A 17,245-nucleotide genomic window follows, 5' to 3' on the forward strand; every position below is an offset into this window, starting at 1 on the left:
CATACCTGGTATCTGGCAGCAAGAATCAAGTATGAAAAAAAAAAAAGTGTTTAGAAAAATATGTCGCCACAAAGACTCGCACACAAATTTCATAGCGGCATTATTCATTATGCTCTCCAGTCCCAAACTGGAGAGAACCCAAATGGTAAGTGGACTACAATTCAGCAATAAAAAGGAATGCAATGCTAACAGAAGCAACAACATGGGTGAATCTCAAAACCATGACGAGAAAGAGAAGTCAGACAAAAGACTTCATACTATGATTCTATTTATAGGAAATCCCTGATCCTGAAACTGTAGTGACAGAAAGCAGATCAATGGTTGCCTGGGGCCAGTGGCTTAGGGAGGGATTGACTGCAAAGGATCACTATTAGGAGATTAAGATGCAGAAAGGTTAAGTTACTTGTCCATTTCCACACAGCCAGACAGTGAGTTGGATTCAAATCCAGGTTCTATTTCAACAAGTCATGTTGCATCTCTAATCACAAGTTTCATATTATCTGTTTCACATCTCCCTAAGATACATTAAGTTGCTTGGATGTAGAATAGTATTTCTCAATCTTTTTTTTTCTCATTATTATCCATCTAAGGAGCCTTTTTAGGTATTTTCTCCTAATTGGCCCCCTCATGATACTGCATATCTGTTTATGTACTATAGCCCTTTGGAAGGGCAACAGCCATTGTAATATCTAAGTTTTCCCCTCACCAACCAGTCTTCACCCTCTTGGAGACAATAGCACCACTATTGAGAAGGTACAGTCTAAAATACCCCTTTGATACATAATTGTGAAACATCTTAGTGTCATGATTAGCACATTCACATATGACACGTTTATATTATAGCACCATGTGGCCAAATGCATCTATTTGGTGCTGATTTTTTTTCATCTTAATCACAGAGAGGCAGCTTCAGAATCATCCCTCCCCCAGGAGTACACGTATTTCAAACATGTGATCCATATGTACTGCCTAGGCCCTTCAGGTTAGAATGAACTGTTTTACATCATAAAATTCTGGAGATGTTTTTGGGTCAAAGAGTCTGGTGATTAACATCATTTGTGTCCCCTCAGGACTTTTCCCATTCTCCCTTTTCTAGGGAAGGCAGCAACCTCATTGCTATCCTCGGGGAGCTCTCTTCCCTGACTCCATGTGCTTCTAATCACAGTGCCTCACCCTCCCCACTTTCAGGGTCTCCGAGGCATGTGGCCTACACTGACTCATCTCAAGTCTTTAAATCTATGGTTACAGTGATTGGCCCCAGAAGTAGTAACATGATAATAGCTAGGCAAATCAGAATCTTTACCTGGATTTTAAAATGTGATCACTGAAAGAATTCCATATTTTATATCAAGAATGTTAAGGTTGTACCCCCAAAAGGGTCCTGACTAAAAATAAAGCCCTGTGAGGTGGGTAAATGGGGGATTGAGGGATATATGTAATAGTGTCAACAATAAGTAAATTAAATTAAATTAAATTAAATAAAGCCCTGTGCAAAAATTTGTATGGTGGTCTACAGCGGTAACCCTGTGAATAACACCAACACACACACACACACACATACACACACACACACACACCTCATTATGCGGGAACTGCTGAATAAAAGAACTTGCACCAAAACATGTGACGTACTGAATTATCTACTTCCAACAAAGAGAACTAGTTAAGGAGGTAATAGTTAACCTAAAAGAACAAACCTCTATAACAGTGGGATTTCAAAGCCTGGATCATTTCAGTCAAGAAACTATACTGAGGCAGAAAATTCAGTATAGTTTTCCCAAATCATACCACATAAATAGTTATTAAGTTTATAAAGACAGCCCTGCTTTAAGCTACTGGAAAAGGGACAGTGTCTAAATATAAAACCAATCATTAATTTGAAATCCAAGGGAGGATTTTACACAATTCTTTACATAATTCACCAGGAATCCCTGGTTAAGAATAGAATATGTTGGAGGAGACTTTAGATACTTTGTCTAAACTAATGTTTAAAACCATTTATTGTTCCTCCTGAAAAATGACAAAATTCCCACTGCCCCACACACATGGAATTTAATTTTCTATGAATAGATATAAGTGCCCAGATTCTAAAAGAAGCTAAAGTGGGCTGTATTGGTCATAGAGCCTTATGTTTAACACATGTCACGAACACATGCCTACACACACACACAAACACACACACACACACACACACACACACACACACACACACACACAAAACTCGTTGTTGCCATAATAGATGAGACTACATACCCTCATCCCAGCTGAAAGACAGAACAGTGCAGGGAACACAGTCAGCTGATTGACTGGGAAACCCTAGTAACTGCTTACAATTATGGCACAGGTGATAACGACCAATAGGTAATTGACTTAAAGGGCCAGTCACCTACTACTATATCATAGCTTCATGCAACTTATAAGGATTCAGCTCCACAAGCCCTGAAGAGGCTATTCTGTCAGTAACTATAGTTCTATTTTGGTACCTGACCTTGACTGAACAAAGCTGTGCATATCTCTAGAGAGCAACCTGGAGCTCATGGTAGGGGTGTAGCTGATTCATCTAAGAACAAAACAAAACAAAAAACAAATACCCTTGACAATATAGCGCTTGGATTTACAGTACTACCTGAAATATACATGAGACATCATGTATTATTCTTCTAACAAGTGCCCATATTAGTGAAGGTTCAATTAGTTTTTATCTTTCAGCTTTAGAAATTTAGCTAAAATTACAAACTGGCACATGAGCCTAATGTGAAGGAGACTAGAATCCTAAAAGAGATATAGTCTACCCTGCTTCTAGCCAATCAGCCAACACATATTTATTCAGAGCTACATCGCACAAAGAAATATAAACTACAGTGTTGGCCCTTTAGAGAGTTTTCGCCTAGCTGTAGAAATAAAATGTATATACAATTAATGTGGCTATTTTCTGTTGAATAGCAAATTAGTGGACTAACTTCAGATAAAATGAGGGTAACAATAATGGCTACTAGTTACTGAGTCCAAGCCAAAATTTGCACTAATTATTTCACATGCATTACCCTACTTAATCTGCACCACAACCAGGAGATTGGTACTAGCATCCCTTTCTTATAAATGAAGATTCCATCTTCCCCCAAACAAAGTTTCTTCACTATAGTCTGGAAGTCCTATGAAGGCATCTCAAGTGTCCTGTCTTAACTAGTCCTGTGGACTATCCCATGGGGTTTGCTATTTTCCTCCTTTTCTCTTTTAGCTCTTTGGCACTATTTCCTTCACTTCAAATATCACTCTTTGGGAATCTATAAACTGTTCCAAATTTCCACAGCTTAAAACATCGGGAATTTATTACTTCCCTTGAGTCCATGGGTTGGCCAATGATTCGTCTGCTTCACATGGTGTCATCTGAGACCTTGGGATGGCCCAGTCCACAATGAACCCACTCATGGCTGGCAACTGGTGCTAACTCAGTCCTCCTCTCCACAGAGCTGCCTGGGCTTTCTCACAGCACGGGCAGTGGATCCCAAGAGTGTTCTAAGCAGTGAGGTGAAACACTGCAGATCTCCTGAATCCCAGCTCTGAAGTTACACAGCATCATTTCTACCACATTGCACTGGTCAAGAGAAGTCATGAGACCAATGAGGAAATACGCTCCACTTCTTGGTGGGATGAGTGACAAAAAAATTTGAAATTATCTTTAATTTCCTGCAGCCACCAAAGCTTGAAAATGGTGCCATTACTGCAACAGAGGCCCAATATCATTTGGTCCAAAGCACACAATGCCTTATGCTGACAGTGCTAATGTTTGCAGTGAAATTGCCATCTCCCATTGCTGCCAATACCAACACGAATTTTATTCACAGCCCCCAACAGCAGCCACCTCAGGCCTCAGGTTTGCCCAAAGGCAGTGGGTCAGGGTGCTAAGTAGCACTGCATCAGGCCTACAGGATTAACGTAGTGCTATACTGAGAATCAGCCCTCTCCTCTGCTCCTGGACACTGTCCTTGACCCAAACCTGGCCACCTCATTTCTAACTCCTTTTGGGATCAGTTCTAACTCTGAATCTCATGCAATTGATTCCCACAGGTCTCCCACCTTATCTTCTAGAAATGACTGAGTTGTATGTAGCACGTGCTGCATCTAAGTTGGAACTCCTACTACATACAGAGGTAGAGGGAGGTCAGTGACTTGAAATTATACTAAAATGTAAATGATGATTCAAAATCCTTCCTGCGAGCAATGAACACCTGGGATCTTTAATTGAAATATGAAGTGTTTGAGTAAGAACTACAATGAGATAGGGAGATGGGTGTGAGAGAAACATGGTGAATCATACTTTATAGGTAGTAAAAAAGATCCACAGAGAAATTAAGTAATTTATGTAATATTACAGAGAGAGTCTGAAATGCTACCAACACATTTATATTTACAAATGGGACCAAAAAGGAAAGACCATTAGGAAGGCTGCCTGAGAAGGGAGAGGACATTCTACATGCCAGGCCTTGACATTGCCAAATATTTGCAACACGTTACCTAATGTAAGCCTCACAACAAACCTACAAGGTAGGTGATAATGCTCCCATTTTACAGATGAGCTCATTTAGACTTAAGAAGTCAGTTGGCCACAGTTGTACATATATTGGATGCTGAGCCAGGATTCCCTCCCAGCCCCTTACCACAGTGTTATGCTGCCTGTTTAGGATGCCATAAACACTTCACATCCCCACAACCTGGCCTCCTGACTTTTGCCAACTCCATGCTGACTCCATATTTGCTGATGATGGAAGAATTTCCCCATTATCCCTTGACAAGAGTTTAACACAGTCTCATCAAGCTCCTCCACAGGAACAGCCAGTGCCGACAGTGAACCTCTCTAGCTTTTAAAAGGCTTTTTTTCATTGAGAACAATAGAATTTTGCTGGGGTTTTGTTCGTGGGTTTTTGTTTTGTTTTGTTTTTTCAGTTGGAAACCTTAATAACTAAAGCTAAATAGATATCATACTGACAAAATTCTGGCTCCCTACAGTGGTAAACATATACAATATTCTTAGCTTGGAAGTCATCGTCAATTTACCTCTCCATTTGTCAGCCACAATAATGAACCCACAGAGTAAAATGGCTTTCTGAAAAAGTCAGATTTTCCCCTTGCTCAGAGAAATGATCAAAGCCAAGTAAATAACACTCATGTCAGACTCCAGACAGAACTTGGTTCACAGCTCACCCTGAACTCATGCTTCACATTGTCTCCAGTACCTAAGTGGTCTAAGACTTCCTCATTATGTAACAGGCACAGAGAGTAAAGAATTTTGTAGGGAAAAATTATGTGTCTTCTGAATGACTATAATTTGCCCACAAATATTTTTTAATTCTTTCCTAATCCTTGAAGTATGAAGTAGTTGAGTGATAACTACAATGAGATATGACAGAAACATAATGAAACATATTTTACAGGTAGTAAAAAAAAGATCCACAGATATTGAGTGATGTATGTAATATTAGAGAGTATGAAATTTGAACTCAAAGCTGTCAACACCCAGCTTTGTGATTACTTCCTTGAAAATTATGCTTCTCACCAACCAACATCCTACCAGGATCCTAAATTCAGTCTTGCCAGGATGTCTGAATAGACTGAACCATCTATATCCATTCAGAAGTTTAAATGTGGGTGTTTTGCTGTCAGAATATTAACCCTGAAATGATTCATCTACTCTCTATCAAATGTAGTGCCAATTTCTGTCTTGTTTCCAGATTTAATACATCACTACTGTCATCCAAAGCATTTTTTAAAGAGCCCTCACTTCAAGCACAAGTTGAGGAGTTTCACTAACCAATATAAGCTTTTATCTAGTATTTTAGATAATCTTGCAAATATAGACCAGAAAAAAAACATTTAGTTGTAAGCAGAGATAGATTCTAATCTTAATTCCATCAAGATTAAGACAAAAAAGCTAGCTATTTTGATCTATCAATGAGCTATTTTGCTTGAAAATTCTACAGGATTAAGCTGTCTCACTAGAAGGCCAGAGTGGATGGATGAACTTTCTGAGCACTTTTTTAGGTGATGTAGACTCAACTAAAATTTCACCATTATCAGCAAATTGCATGTAAAAAAAAAAATCTATGCAACCATGTGACATGTGATTTATTTTCTCTTTTTCAGAAGTACACCAAATACAGAGAAAAGTGTCCCTACATTTTTTTTCAGACACTATAGAGGTGTCACTCAAGATAACGACCTGACCTCTACCTAATGTCCACCTGCCAATCAGGATCATGTGCTCTCCCAGCAGCTATCAATGTGAGAAAACCCACTCCCCTGCTTTCACTTAACACACTAGATTAGACAGATTCAACCTTTTTCATCTCATGGCACACATAAACTATTAAAATTGTGTGCACACCAATATTATATTTTGGGGGTATCTGACAAAAAAAATAGGTATAGTTTTGATTCATTCATACTAGACAGCTATTGTTGTGTTGACTATTGTCATTTTTTTTATTTGACAATCTAAGGGGGAAAGAGGTCAGTGCCCCTGACTAAATAGTTAGGTATTGCATGTTTTAAAAATTCCTGCAGTACACCAGGAATTCTCTCTCCTTCTCACTAGGGCTGTCCAGGGAGCTCTTACGCTCTTTGGAGGCCATATGTACCATAGGTCTACCACCCTATTACTGTAGTCAAATTCACTGTCATATCAGAAAATTAGTTTGACAAAGTGGTTGTTGAGGACAATGCCAACCGCAGCATTGAAGGTAGAGGAGTGGGTGTCACTGTTAAAGTCACAGGAGACAGCTTGGTACTCAGCATAGCTCAGGATGCTGCCTGACACCTGCTTCACCACCTTCTTGATGTAATCACATTTAGCAGCTTTCTCCAGGCGGCAGGTCAGATCCACAACTGACATGTTGGGGGTGGGGGCACACAAGGCCATGCCAGTGAACTTCCCATTCAGCTCAGGGCTGACCTTGCCCACAGCCTTGGCAGTGCCAGTAGATGCATGGACGATGTTCTGGGCATACCCTCAGCCATCAAGCCACAGCTTACCAGAGGGGCAGGCCATCCAAGGTGTTCTGGGTGGTAATGATGGTCCTGAGTCCCTTCACAATGCCAAAGTTGTCATGAATGACCTTGGCCATGGGGGCCAAGCAGTTGGTGGTACAGAAGGCATTGCTGACAATCTTGAGGGAGTTGTCAAATGTGTCATTAACCAGGAACTTTTATTCTAAAATATCAATATGTGGGTCCCCTTCTAGATATTCTGATTTAATTGATCATGATGGAGTCCAGGTAATATTGTTTTATTTTGTTTTAGGTTTCCCTAGGTAATTCTAATGTGTAGCCAGGGTTGAGAACCACTGATGTACGTCTAATAGGATGTCAATGGTTCTCAAATTTTAGCATACATCAAAATCACAAGAATTACCCAGAGTTTCTGATTCTCTGTGTGTGGGTGGGATCTGAGAATCTGCATTTCTAGTAAGTTTTCAGGTGATACTAATGCTGCTGGGATGACACTTTAAAAACCACTACTTTATGGAAAGAGGAGTATGGCAAGACTAGCTAGATGTTCACTACACCTGTTCTCTCTTCCTGGATACACAGCTAAACTACATTTCCCAGCTTCCTTTGCATCTAGATGGCACCACAAGGCTATCTCACCAATGGTACATGAGTGGAAGTGATTTGTCAATTTGGGTTTAAGAGACTTGAGAGCAAGTGTGCTTTTTCTATACTGTCTCTCTGTTTCCTTGACTGCTGATTAGATGCAGAGGATCCCATCTCTGAGGCCCTATAAGATGGTAAAAACACATAGTCTCTAAATGATTGCATAGAACACACCAACCCCATTCCAAAAGACCAAAATAGACTATGATGTGAGTAAATAATAAACTCCTATGGTTTCTTATATGCCACTAAGATTCAAGGGTTGTGTTGTTTTTGTTGTTGTTATTGTTTTTGTTTTTCAGCAGTTAGCCTGTCCAGGTAAAAATACTACACTTAATACAATTGTGATCTTGTAGGCACGCCATGTGACATCTCTAAGCCTCGGTTTCATCATCTAAAAATGGGAAATTGACTAAATGGAGCTCCAAGATCTCTTCTATTTCTAATATTTTTTGGTTCTATGAGAATATGAATAATTCCTAAGTTAGGTAAAACAATGTTAAGTACAAAGAGAAATAAGATGCTCTATTTTATTCAGCATTGTTTAGAGCAAGGCTGGATACAGAAGAGCATAGCCCAAAAGGTGAATCTAGGGAAACAAAATTAAAGTACATGATGCCACAGTGAGCAAAACAAGACAGACTATAAGCCTACTTTCTGCCTTAAGTCAGAATCTGATAAGAGCAGATTCTACTAAATCCTTGACATGCCCTAATGACAACTCAATTCCTCTGGAGATAGAATAAACAATGGAAGCAGACTACTGGACTTAAAACTGACCAACAAATATGAAACAGATAATGAGAACTACTCTGGACTTTCTTCCGAGTGATAAGAAGCGGTTCAGGAAGTGTAATTTTGGGAGAAAGTAATCAAGTTCAAAATAAAGAGGGAAAATGCTGAGTATAAAATCAGTGTCCTCATTCACTGTATTCTGAGTTTTTAAGTTAGCCCCATTTTTTATGAGAAAAATTTCCATTGGATGCCCACAATAAGGTTTTCCAGACTTTTAAATGAATGTAATCACAGAAGTTCCTGCATATTTTTAAAGGGATTGGTAGATAGATGATAAATAGAATGATAGGTCATATGATATGAGATCATATGATATACAAAAATATTATTTTGCTTATATAAATATTCAAAGGTATTATCTATTACTAGGATAAATGCCATTTTAATAAATTTTCTTACCAAATCCTTCTCCTTGCCATTTTAGCATCTATTTTGTCATTTAAACCAAAAAATGGCTGAATATACAAATAAATTGCTTCTGGAAATACCTGACAGAGCAAAACTGAAATTGACTTTTGAGATGGAAAGTAATAGCTAATTTTTTTTCCTCAGAGCTATAGATCCTGTGGGAAAGTTAATCAGAATTGCAAAGAACAGTGATCATGGATAATTTACTGAAGCGTTTCACAGCTTGGGCTGACAGCGCAGTAGGGGAAAAGCAATTGATTTTAGTCTAACACACAAACACAAAAAGATAAAGAATTTTAGAATATATTTTTATCTAAAGAAAAAAAATAAATATTCTCAGCAAACATTTGCTGAGTAGCTAGCTCTTGCCTTTAGGTTTCTCACCCTCTCCCAGGACAGACAGAGTTGATTTAATGAACTATCCTGGCTGTCTCATTGCTTGTGGGGGTAACTGGAATATGCACGTGCCTCCCACCTTGCTCCCTTCACATCTATTCACCACCCTGAACAGGAGTAATTTTCTAAAACTTGTCACTCATCTGTTGAAAAGCTTTCAGTCGTTTTCCTGAGAATAGTGTCCGAAAGGCTTTACATAGCAGATAAAACCCTTCAACATCTGGCCCTTTTGACCCAATCCACCCTTTCTTCCACCGTGTGGCATATTGTATCTACTTCTTTCTGTTCCACAAACATGTTGTCAGTCCAGCCCTTCAGAGAAGCAGGTCCAAGAAGGGAATAGATGCTCAAGAGATTTATTGGGGAAAGTGCCTAAGGATAGGGCTGAGGAAGGAGGTGCAAGCAGGGAGCCTTCAGACTACAGCACTGGTCTGACACCTATGAAAAGATAGGGAGAGGATAAAGGAGGGTAGGAAGAATTTCAGACAGGGCAAAACTAAGAAAGCCTCAGCCAGTATGATGGGGAGTCCTCAAAGCAAAGTTGGCCATTACAGGAGTCTCACATCTCTCAGGGCAGAGCCTGCACCTGTAGTCCCACTGGGCTCAGTAGCTGGCTGGCATAAGCCCAGAGCATGTGCACAGCCAGCCTTGACGCAAACTCAGTTGTGAGCCCTGGCTGTTTTGGCTCCGTGATTGGAGTGATAGGCCATGGACTGAAGGGTTCTAGGTTCAATTCCTATCAAGGGCATGTACCTCAGTTGCAGGCTCAATCCCCAGCCCCAGTCGAGGTGGATGCAGGAGGCAACCAATCAATGTGTTTTTCCCACATAGATGTCTCTCTCTCTTGCTCTCTCTCTCTCTCTCTCTCTCTCTCTCTCTCTCTCTCTCTCTCTTTCTCCTCCTCCCCTTCCACTCTCTCTAAAAATCAATGGGAAAATATCCTTGGGTGAGGTCTAACAAAACAAAAAAAAAAGAAGAAGGAGGAAGGGAGGAAGGGAGGGAAGTAGGAAGGGAGGAAGGGAGGGAGAGAGGGAGGGAGGCAGGGAGGGAGGGAGGGAGGGAGGGAGGGAGGGAGTAATCACCAAGACACTTAAAATATTAAGACTGAGTTGTGACTAGTGGTAGGCTCTCATAGAGTATAACTTCCTATCAAGTCTTCTCTGACTTCCTTTAACAATGGCAGACACCAATATAGTATGAAAATAGGAAGGGGACAGGTCTGGAAATTTTTAAAGCCTTAAATTCTGTGAAGTGAATGATAATTTTTTTTTATTTTTTTAAAAATCTTTACTGTTAAAAGTATTACTTAGGTTCTCCACAACCTCCCCGCCCCCCCCCCCCCCCCGCCCCGCCACCCCTAATTAACCTCTTCCAGCCTGCTCCCGTCCCCTCCCCCCGCGCCAGGCCCTCACCACCCCATTGTCTGTGTCCACAGGTTATGCATATAAGCATACAAGTTCACTGGATGATCTCTTCCCACCCACCCTCCCCTGTCTTCCCTCTGAGGTTCACTAGTCTGTTCATGCTTGTGAATTAAAATTTTAGAGGCAATGTATTTATATTTCCAAGAATTCAGGTCACGATAAGGGGAAGAAGTAAAGGGGGAAACTACCAATGAGAATGTGAGGTGTATCTAATAAACCTTTTTGTTTTTCCTTTATATAATCATTTAGTAAATGAATGATTTTGGCCAGAGGAGTTTTTATTGCTTCCCATTCCCTCTGCTGAGAATTCCTTCATCAAAATAACCATCCACCATGAAATCATAATAGCTAGTGTCTAATCTTTTCAAAATTAGATTTATGGATCCTAGCATGATCATTAAGGATATTACTTACCTAAGCAAAACAAGAAACAAATAGACCTCCCAGGGACATGTGACTCTGATAAGGAACAGAGCCTGTAATATCACAGTTGAGAAGCCATTACAAATACCAAGTTGCTTCCTGATTCATCAGTGTATACATCATTCCTGAAATCAGGAATCCCTCTGATTTCACTCTTAAAATTGATTGCCATAGTCCCCAATCCCAGTCCACATCTGCCTCATTGTGAGGAAAAGAAATGCACTCGCAGCACTCTTATGGATAGAAGAGTTCTAGAAATAAACACAGAGATGAAGAAGCTCCAATAGCTCCATCCCTTTGCTATCATCCCTAGTTTCCTCTTTCCCATTTCAAGCCCCTCCAGACTACGCTTGCCCGCCTGCTTGCCCAGAAGTCAGACATTTCAAAGGAGGTAGCCCCAGAAGCACAAGTCAAAGCAAACTTGGGCATAAGGGATACTGATCATATCTGCACGATGAGAGAGACCCAAAGAAAAGCCTGCATCATTCAGAAATTCTCTCACTGACATTTGTACTAAAGGCTGAAAATGCCATCCTCAAAAATCTTCCAAAGGAAGAAGGCATTATTGGGAGCCTAAGTATTGGATGGCAGTAGGACTCATCTGTGGCCACTTTCTCTTACCTCCAAACAAACTTCTCTAACAGTATACTTCCCTCTTGAGATATGTTCACTTGGCTTCAGATAAGGAACAGAGTTTATCGAAACACCAAGTGAGGGGAAGATGGTCATTACTATATCAATCTCACTTGGACAACAGAGCTTCCTGCCTGAGAAGTAGGTATCGTTATCCCATTTACAAAGATGAAGAAACAGAGCCAACAACAAGCCAGTGTACAAATACTCCCATCCCCACCCCCCTCCCCCAATGTTAAGTGCCTTACTCAAACACACCTCTGAGGGGTTGCATTTCATATCCAGCCAGTAAATGCTGGTTGCTCCACCTGGAAAGCTCACACTCGCTCTTTTCATGTAGCCAGTTCCTCCCCATCTTTAGATCTTCTTAGCTCAGCTGTCATTTTCTCAGAGAAGCCTTCACTGGCCATCCAATATAAGTTGATCATCTTTATTTCCTCTCATAACGTTCTTTTCTTTCATTGCAGTTTGTAAAAATACTAGTATACTCACTCTTTTATTTGCTTATGTTCTGTCTGGTTCTTGGACTAGACTGTAAACTCCCTGAAAGTAGAGGTCATCCATCAGCACCTAGCAAAATAGTCTTGTACATAATAAATGCTCAATAAATATTACCAAAATAAACAATGGGTAGAGTTGCATTTGTAACCCAAATTACATAATCATTACCACGGTGATACTGCCTCCCCGTAAATGTGAGGCTAAATTCCATTTGAAGCCTGAAGCCTCTCATTCAATAAGACTTCTTCCAATGGAACTGAAGGTGATTACACAAAATTCTCTCAGCCCAGAAGGAGAGGCTGCTCATCCCCCATGGGATGTGGATGCTCTACAATCCCTGGGATCAGCCTTGGCACCCTTCTTGGGGCTTTTTCCAGGTCATTCTTATTTATACTTCAAAACCTCCCACCACCACCTTTGAGGCTCAAACCATCTTATTCTAATACTTGGTAAGTCTTTGGTATCTATATTCATTCCTATTATTCTGAAAGTAGATGTGAGATTTCTGGAGCAGAGTTATTATTACTTACAGCAATAACCACATTACTTCTCCTCTGCTTCAATTCCTCCCTTCTGGGGCTATGCAATGAGAACTGGATGTCACCCTGCATGTACCCAGGATCTTTACTATAGGCAAAGGAACCCAAAATACATGAATCTGGGAGCCTATAAACAGAAGAGCAGTTGTAGCCCCTCTGCTCCTGAGAAAGTGAAAACTTTTCTCCTTAATGTAAACAAATTCTCCTTGGGAAGAGAAGAGAAGGATCTTGAGTTCTGATCCTTTGGAATATAAATAAATATCTCCGGGAGGAAGCCAAGCAATCTGCCAGTTCACAATTCCTGGAACGTCTCCATGGTCCTGGGTTTTATTTCCTTCTGCAATGTAAACACTTACCTCAGGGTAGGTAAACCTCTCGGGATAGACTCTTACCATTGAATCACCCTTTAAATACCAAGACTTGTCCTTCGACCCAGAACTCAGGTGTCTTTGCTCAGAAATCCCTAACCATATTTTCTTTACAGCCCCACACTACCCTCTGGTCCTCCTCAAGCTGCCATCTCCCAATTTCCTGATCATCCTTCCACTTTGATAAGCAACTTTAGATATTGGCTCTTGAACCTCCTCTAAATTCTGCTCTTATCATGGAGCATTCTAACACCCATATGGACAAATGTTTGGGAAGCAGGGAAGCCTTATATTCAAACAGAATTGAGGTAACTAGCATGAAGGTAATATCACTCAAGAGCAATTCTGGAAAACAGGAGCTACTCTGTACACTCCAAGAGGGTTGAATCTATATATATAAAAGCCTAAGCGACTGAACAACCAGTTGCTATGATGCGCACTGACCACCAGGGGGCAGATGCTCAATGCAGGAGCTGCCCCTTGGTGGTCAGTGTGTTCCCACAGCAGGAGTGCTGCTCAGCTGACCAACCCATTCCGACGGCCCACCCGCCCAATGGCCCACCCGCCGGGCGGCAGCCACTCATTCCCTCAGTAGTCCTGCAGGTCCAATCTCCAGAGAATGGGCCAGGCACTGACCAGCGCTTCCGGTAGGATCCCAACAGTGCCACTGGCCTCCTGGCAGTTGGCCTCAGGCACCATGGCTGCTTCCCCTCCCTAGACGCTCAGCAAGGAAGAAATGATATAAAAGCAGTCGCCAGGTGGTTCCCAACAATCTGCGCAAATGCCAGCAGGATGGATCTGGATCTCGGGCCCAAAGGTGTCCCATTGCTTTTCCAGAGGGCTGATAGCATCCCAGCCCCCCTCCATCCCCCTCTGGACGGGTGCCAGATACAGGGTTTATGGCTGGTGAGTGCTGCTGCAGTGGCATGAGCCTCTCCTGATCAGGACTGACTGGGCGTGAGCCCACAGCAGGCGCTGTGGGGCTGGGATGAGCGGGAGTGGCAGGCAGGAGTGGCAGGAGGCATTGGACTGCCGGTTTTGGCCCAATCCCCACAGGCCACACTGAGGAACCCCACTTGTGCATGAATTCATGCACTGGGCCTCTAGTATAAGAATAAAAGGTAGCTCAAAGAGCTGGGGGAGTAACACAAAATTCATTGCTGAAAACTTGAGCCTATAGCATAGAATTGAATGTATTTAAAGTTGCCTCAAACTTCATATCTTCACTGCCTTAAGCAACTCCTCAAAGAATTATGGCCCCTCCTCTTTCACTTTCCAGTATCCTCTTACTGGCAGGCTCTAATCCAGCTTCAGTGTTAGAAAAGGGAAGAGAATTCTGGAAAACCCAGTTGTCTGCTCTTAAAAAAGAAAAGATCGTACAAGGAGTTTGGAGCTGATTCCAAGTTGATAACAGACAATCTAGCACAAAGGGTACAGTCACTGGTCTCTGTTTATTCTCTTATTTAAAAGCATTTATAGTGGAGAGTACCTCCTCCAAAAACTTTTCCTTATCTTCATCCCAAGAGATGGCCTCTGGGAGCCATGTTCTGAAGGGAACTGCTTTTGTTGTATATTTCAATTTGTAACTCCTGGTAATTCCAACAAAGAAATACTCAGCTTCCTTTCCAACAAAGATAAACACTGAGAAATGATGATACTCCTAAACCATCTTTTAAATACTAAATTAAAATGTTGAACATACATTCATAAGTGGAATATAGCAGCTGCTTGAAAAACATCCAAAATTGATCCCATTGCTACATTTTCAGGGAGTCCATTCTGGACCACTTTCATTTAGGGAAGAGTTTCCTCTAATATCATGAAATTCAAACCATGAATACCAAAGCTTTGATGTTTCAGGTTTTCATGACTGAAAAATTCTGTGTTTTATCTGCTACAATGAATAATAATGGAAAAGTAAAATAGTAGAATAATGGGTGACATGAAATTGCTTTTAACTCAGCATGAACCCACAGAAACCAAAAAACATAAAAAGTTCATCCATATAAAAAGGGACTGAACTTATTAATGAGAAACTGAAAAAGTCTATCCAACTTAAAATTAACCTAGATCCTACAAGATAGAAACACACCAACATGACTGCTCTATAAACTTAGTATTAACTACATGAGATGTTTTTAAAATCAAAATATACCATAAAAACATGAACAGTATTTTGCTATCGTATAGCACTTATTGAATAATTGCTGAGTATAATGCTAAGAAAAATTAATAATGTGCCCTAAAGGCAGGGGATAGACAGCAGTATAGATATTCCATAGAATACAATAGACCAATAAACAACTACAAGACAACCTGATATAATTGAAAATTGAAAACTGAAGCTAAAGAGATAATTTGATCTTTAAAAGAGCCTTCTGACTTCTCATCCACCATATATAGTTGGCCACAAAAAGGAGCATCTGAAAAAAATTACCCTTATAATGAACCTTGTCTATTCACTGCCCCCTCAAATAGGTAATGGACACTCGTGTCTCAGAACAATAACTGGAACTCTTTCCTGCACATCTCTACCCTTCTCTGGTCCTCTTCAGAGTGCTCTTTTTGTGAATGAGAATGTTTATTTGCAGAAATATCCATTAGGCATATTATATACCAAGCCCTGTGCTAAGGTTGAGGGAGACAAGTCATAAAAACAGTCTCATTTCACAAAGCAGATGAAAATCAGAGAATCTCACATCTTTTAATTTAACAAAACCTAAGCTCACCAACATTTAGCTTTGAAGTAAAATTTCCTAAGACTAACCAAGTGGTGTCTAGTATCCCTTTATCCTTTCTCCCTAGGTATTAAGAGCCCCTTAATAGCCTGATTCAGAAATAGATATAAATCCTTTTTCTTTTAGATGGGAACATTTGAGGAGAATTTATTTCATTCTAAGGTAGAATAAAAAGGAATTCAACGTGAAGAATGGAAGGAACAGAATCATGGCCAGTCAGGCTTATCACTTGCAGATTTCAGATAATTCCTTAGGAGGCTTACCCCTGAGTCTCACCGGTACTATTCTACTACACATACACACTACCTGAGATGCCTGCATTGGAGACCCAAGAATTAACAGGTGTTCCCAGCTCCAATTCTGGTTTTATAAAAGAATTACAACCCACTACTCTTAATAGACTCTCAACACCTTCATAGACAAAAATAATTGAGCAGATTCCCATTATGTTGCCCACTGTAACATTCCATCTTTGTTTGTTTCTAATTTGTGAGTTACATTTCTTCCTTGTGTGTGACTAACATTAGTACGATAGTAGCCTTCAACATAATGTGGGAATATCTTAACCCACATGGCTAGAGAGCTCAATGACTATTTTATGTATATAACAAAAACTACTCACATATAACAACAGGACCCTAGTACTTGGAGAGAAAATACTAGAAATGGAGGGAGGGAGCTTTCAGTGTGAAATGGTGAAAACTTAATCCATGATGATGAGGACCTAATCTCATGAATGAAGATGAAGAACAAAGATACATTTGAGACATATTTAAGACCCAACAGAACTTAGTAATGAGTAAAATGAAAATGAGAAAAGATTCTAGAATGATTTTTTAAAAACTTGGCTTAAAAAAACTAAATAGCCGAAACCGGTTTGGCTCAGTGGATAGAGCGTCGGTCTGCGGACTGAAAGGTCCCAGGTTCGATTCTGGTCAAGGGCATGTGCATTGGTTGTGGGCACATCCCCAGTAGGGGGTGTGCAGGAGGCAGCTGGTCGATGTTTCTCTCTCATCGATGTTTCTAGCTCTCTATCCCTCTCCATTCCTCTCTGTAAAAAATCGATAAAAATATATTTTTTTAAAAAAAACTAAATAGATGGGTAACTAGATAGATAATGGACTCATTAGCTAAAAGAAGAGAAATGTATATTTTTATTGATTTCAAAGAGGAAGGGAGAGGAAAAGAGAGATAGAAATATCAATGATGAGAGAGAATCATTGATTGGCTGCCTCCTGCTCAGCTCTGACCAGGGCCAGGATCGAGCCTGCAACCAGGGTACATGCCCTTGACCGGATTCAAACCTGGGACCCTTCAGTCCGAGGGCTGACATTCTATCCACTGAGCCAAATAGGCTAAGGCTGGGCTGA

The 17,245-nt window shown here is 40.6% G+C and overlaps 1 protein-coding gene and 1 pseudogene across 1 annotated transcript in view; one reads left to right on the forward strand and one right to left on the reverse strand.

Moving 5' to 3' along the window:
* LOC129151998 (serine/threonine-protein kinase MARK2-like) overlaps positions 1-17,245 on the forward strand; it is a 549,435-nt gene that overhangs the window by 481,961 nt on the left and 50,229 nt on the right. The window lies entirely within an intron of this gene.
* LOC103289608 (glyceraldehyde-3-phosphate dehydrogenase-like) lies at positions 6,546-13,836 on the reverse strand (annotated as a pseudogene).

This window comes from Eptesicus fuscus, chromosome 17 (assembly GCF_027574615.1).
Source record: "Eptesicus fuscus isolate TK198812 chromosome 17, DD_ASM_mEF_20220401, whole genome shotgun sequence".
Lineage (NCBI taxonomy): Eukaryota > Metazoa > Chordata > Mammalia > Chiroptera > Vespertilionidae > Eptesicus > Eptesicus fuscus.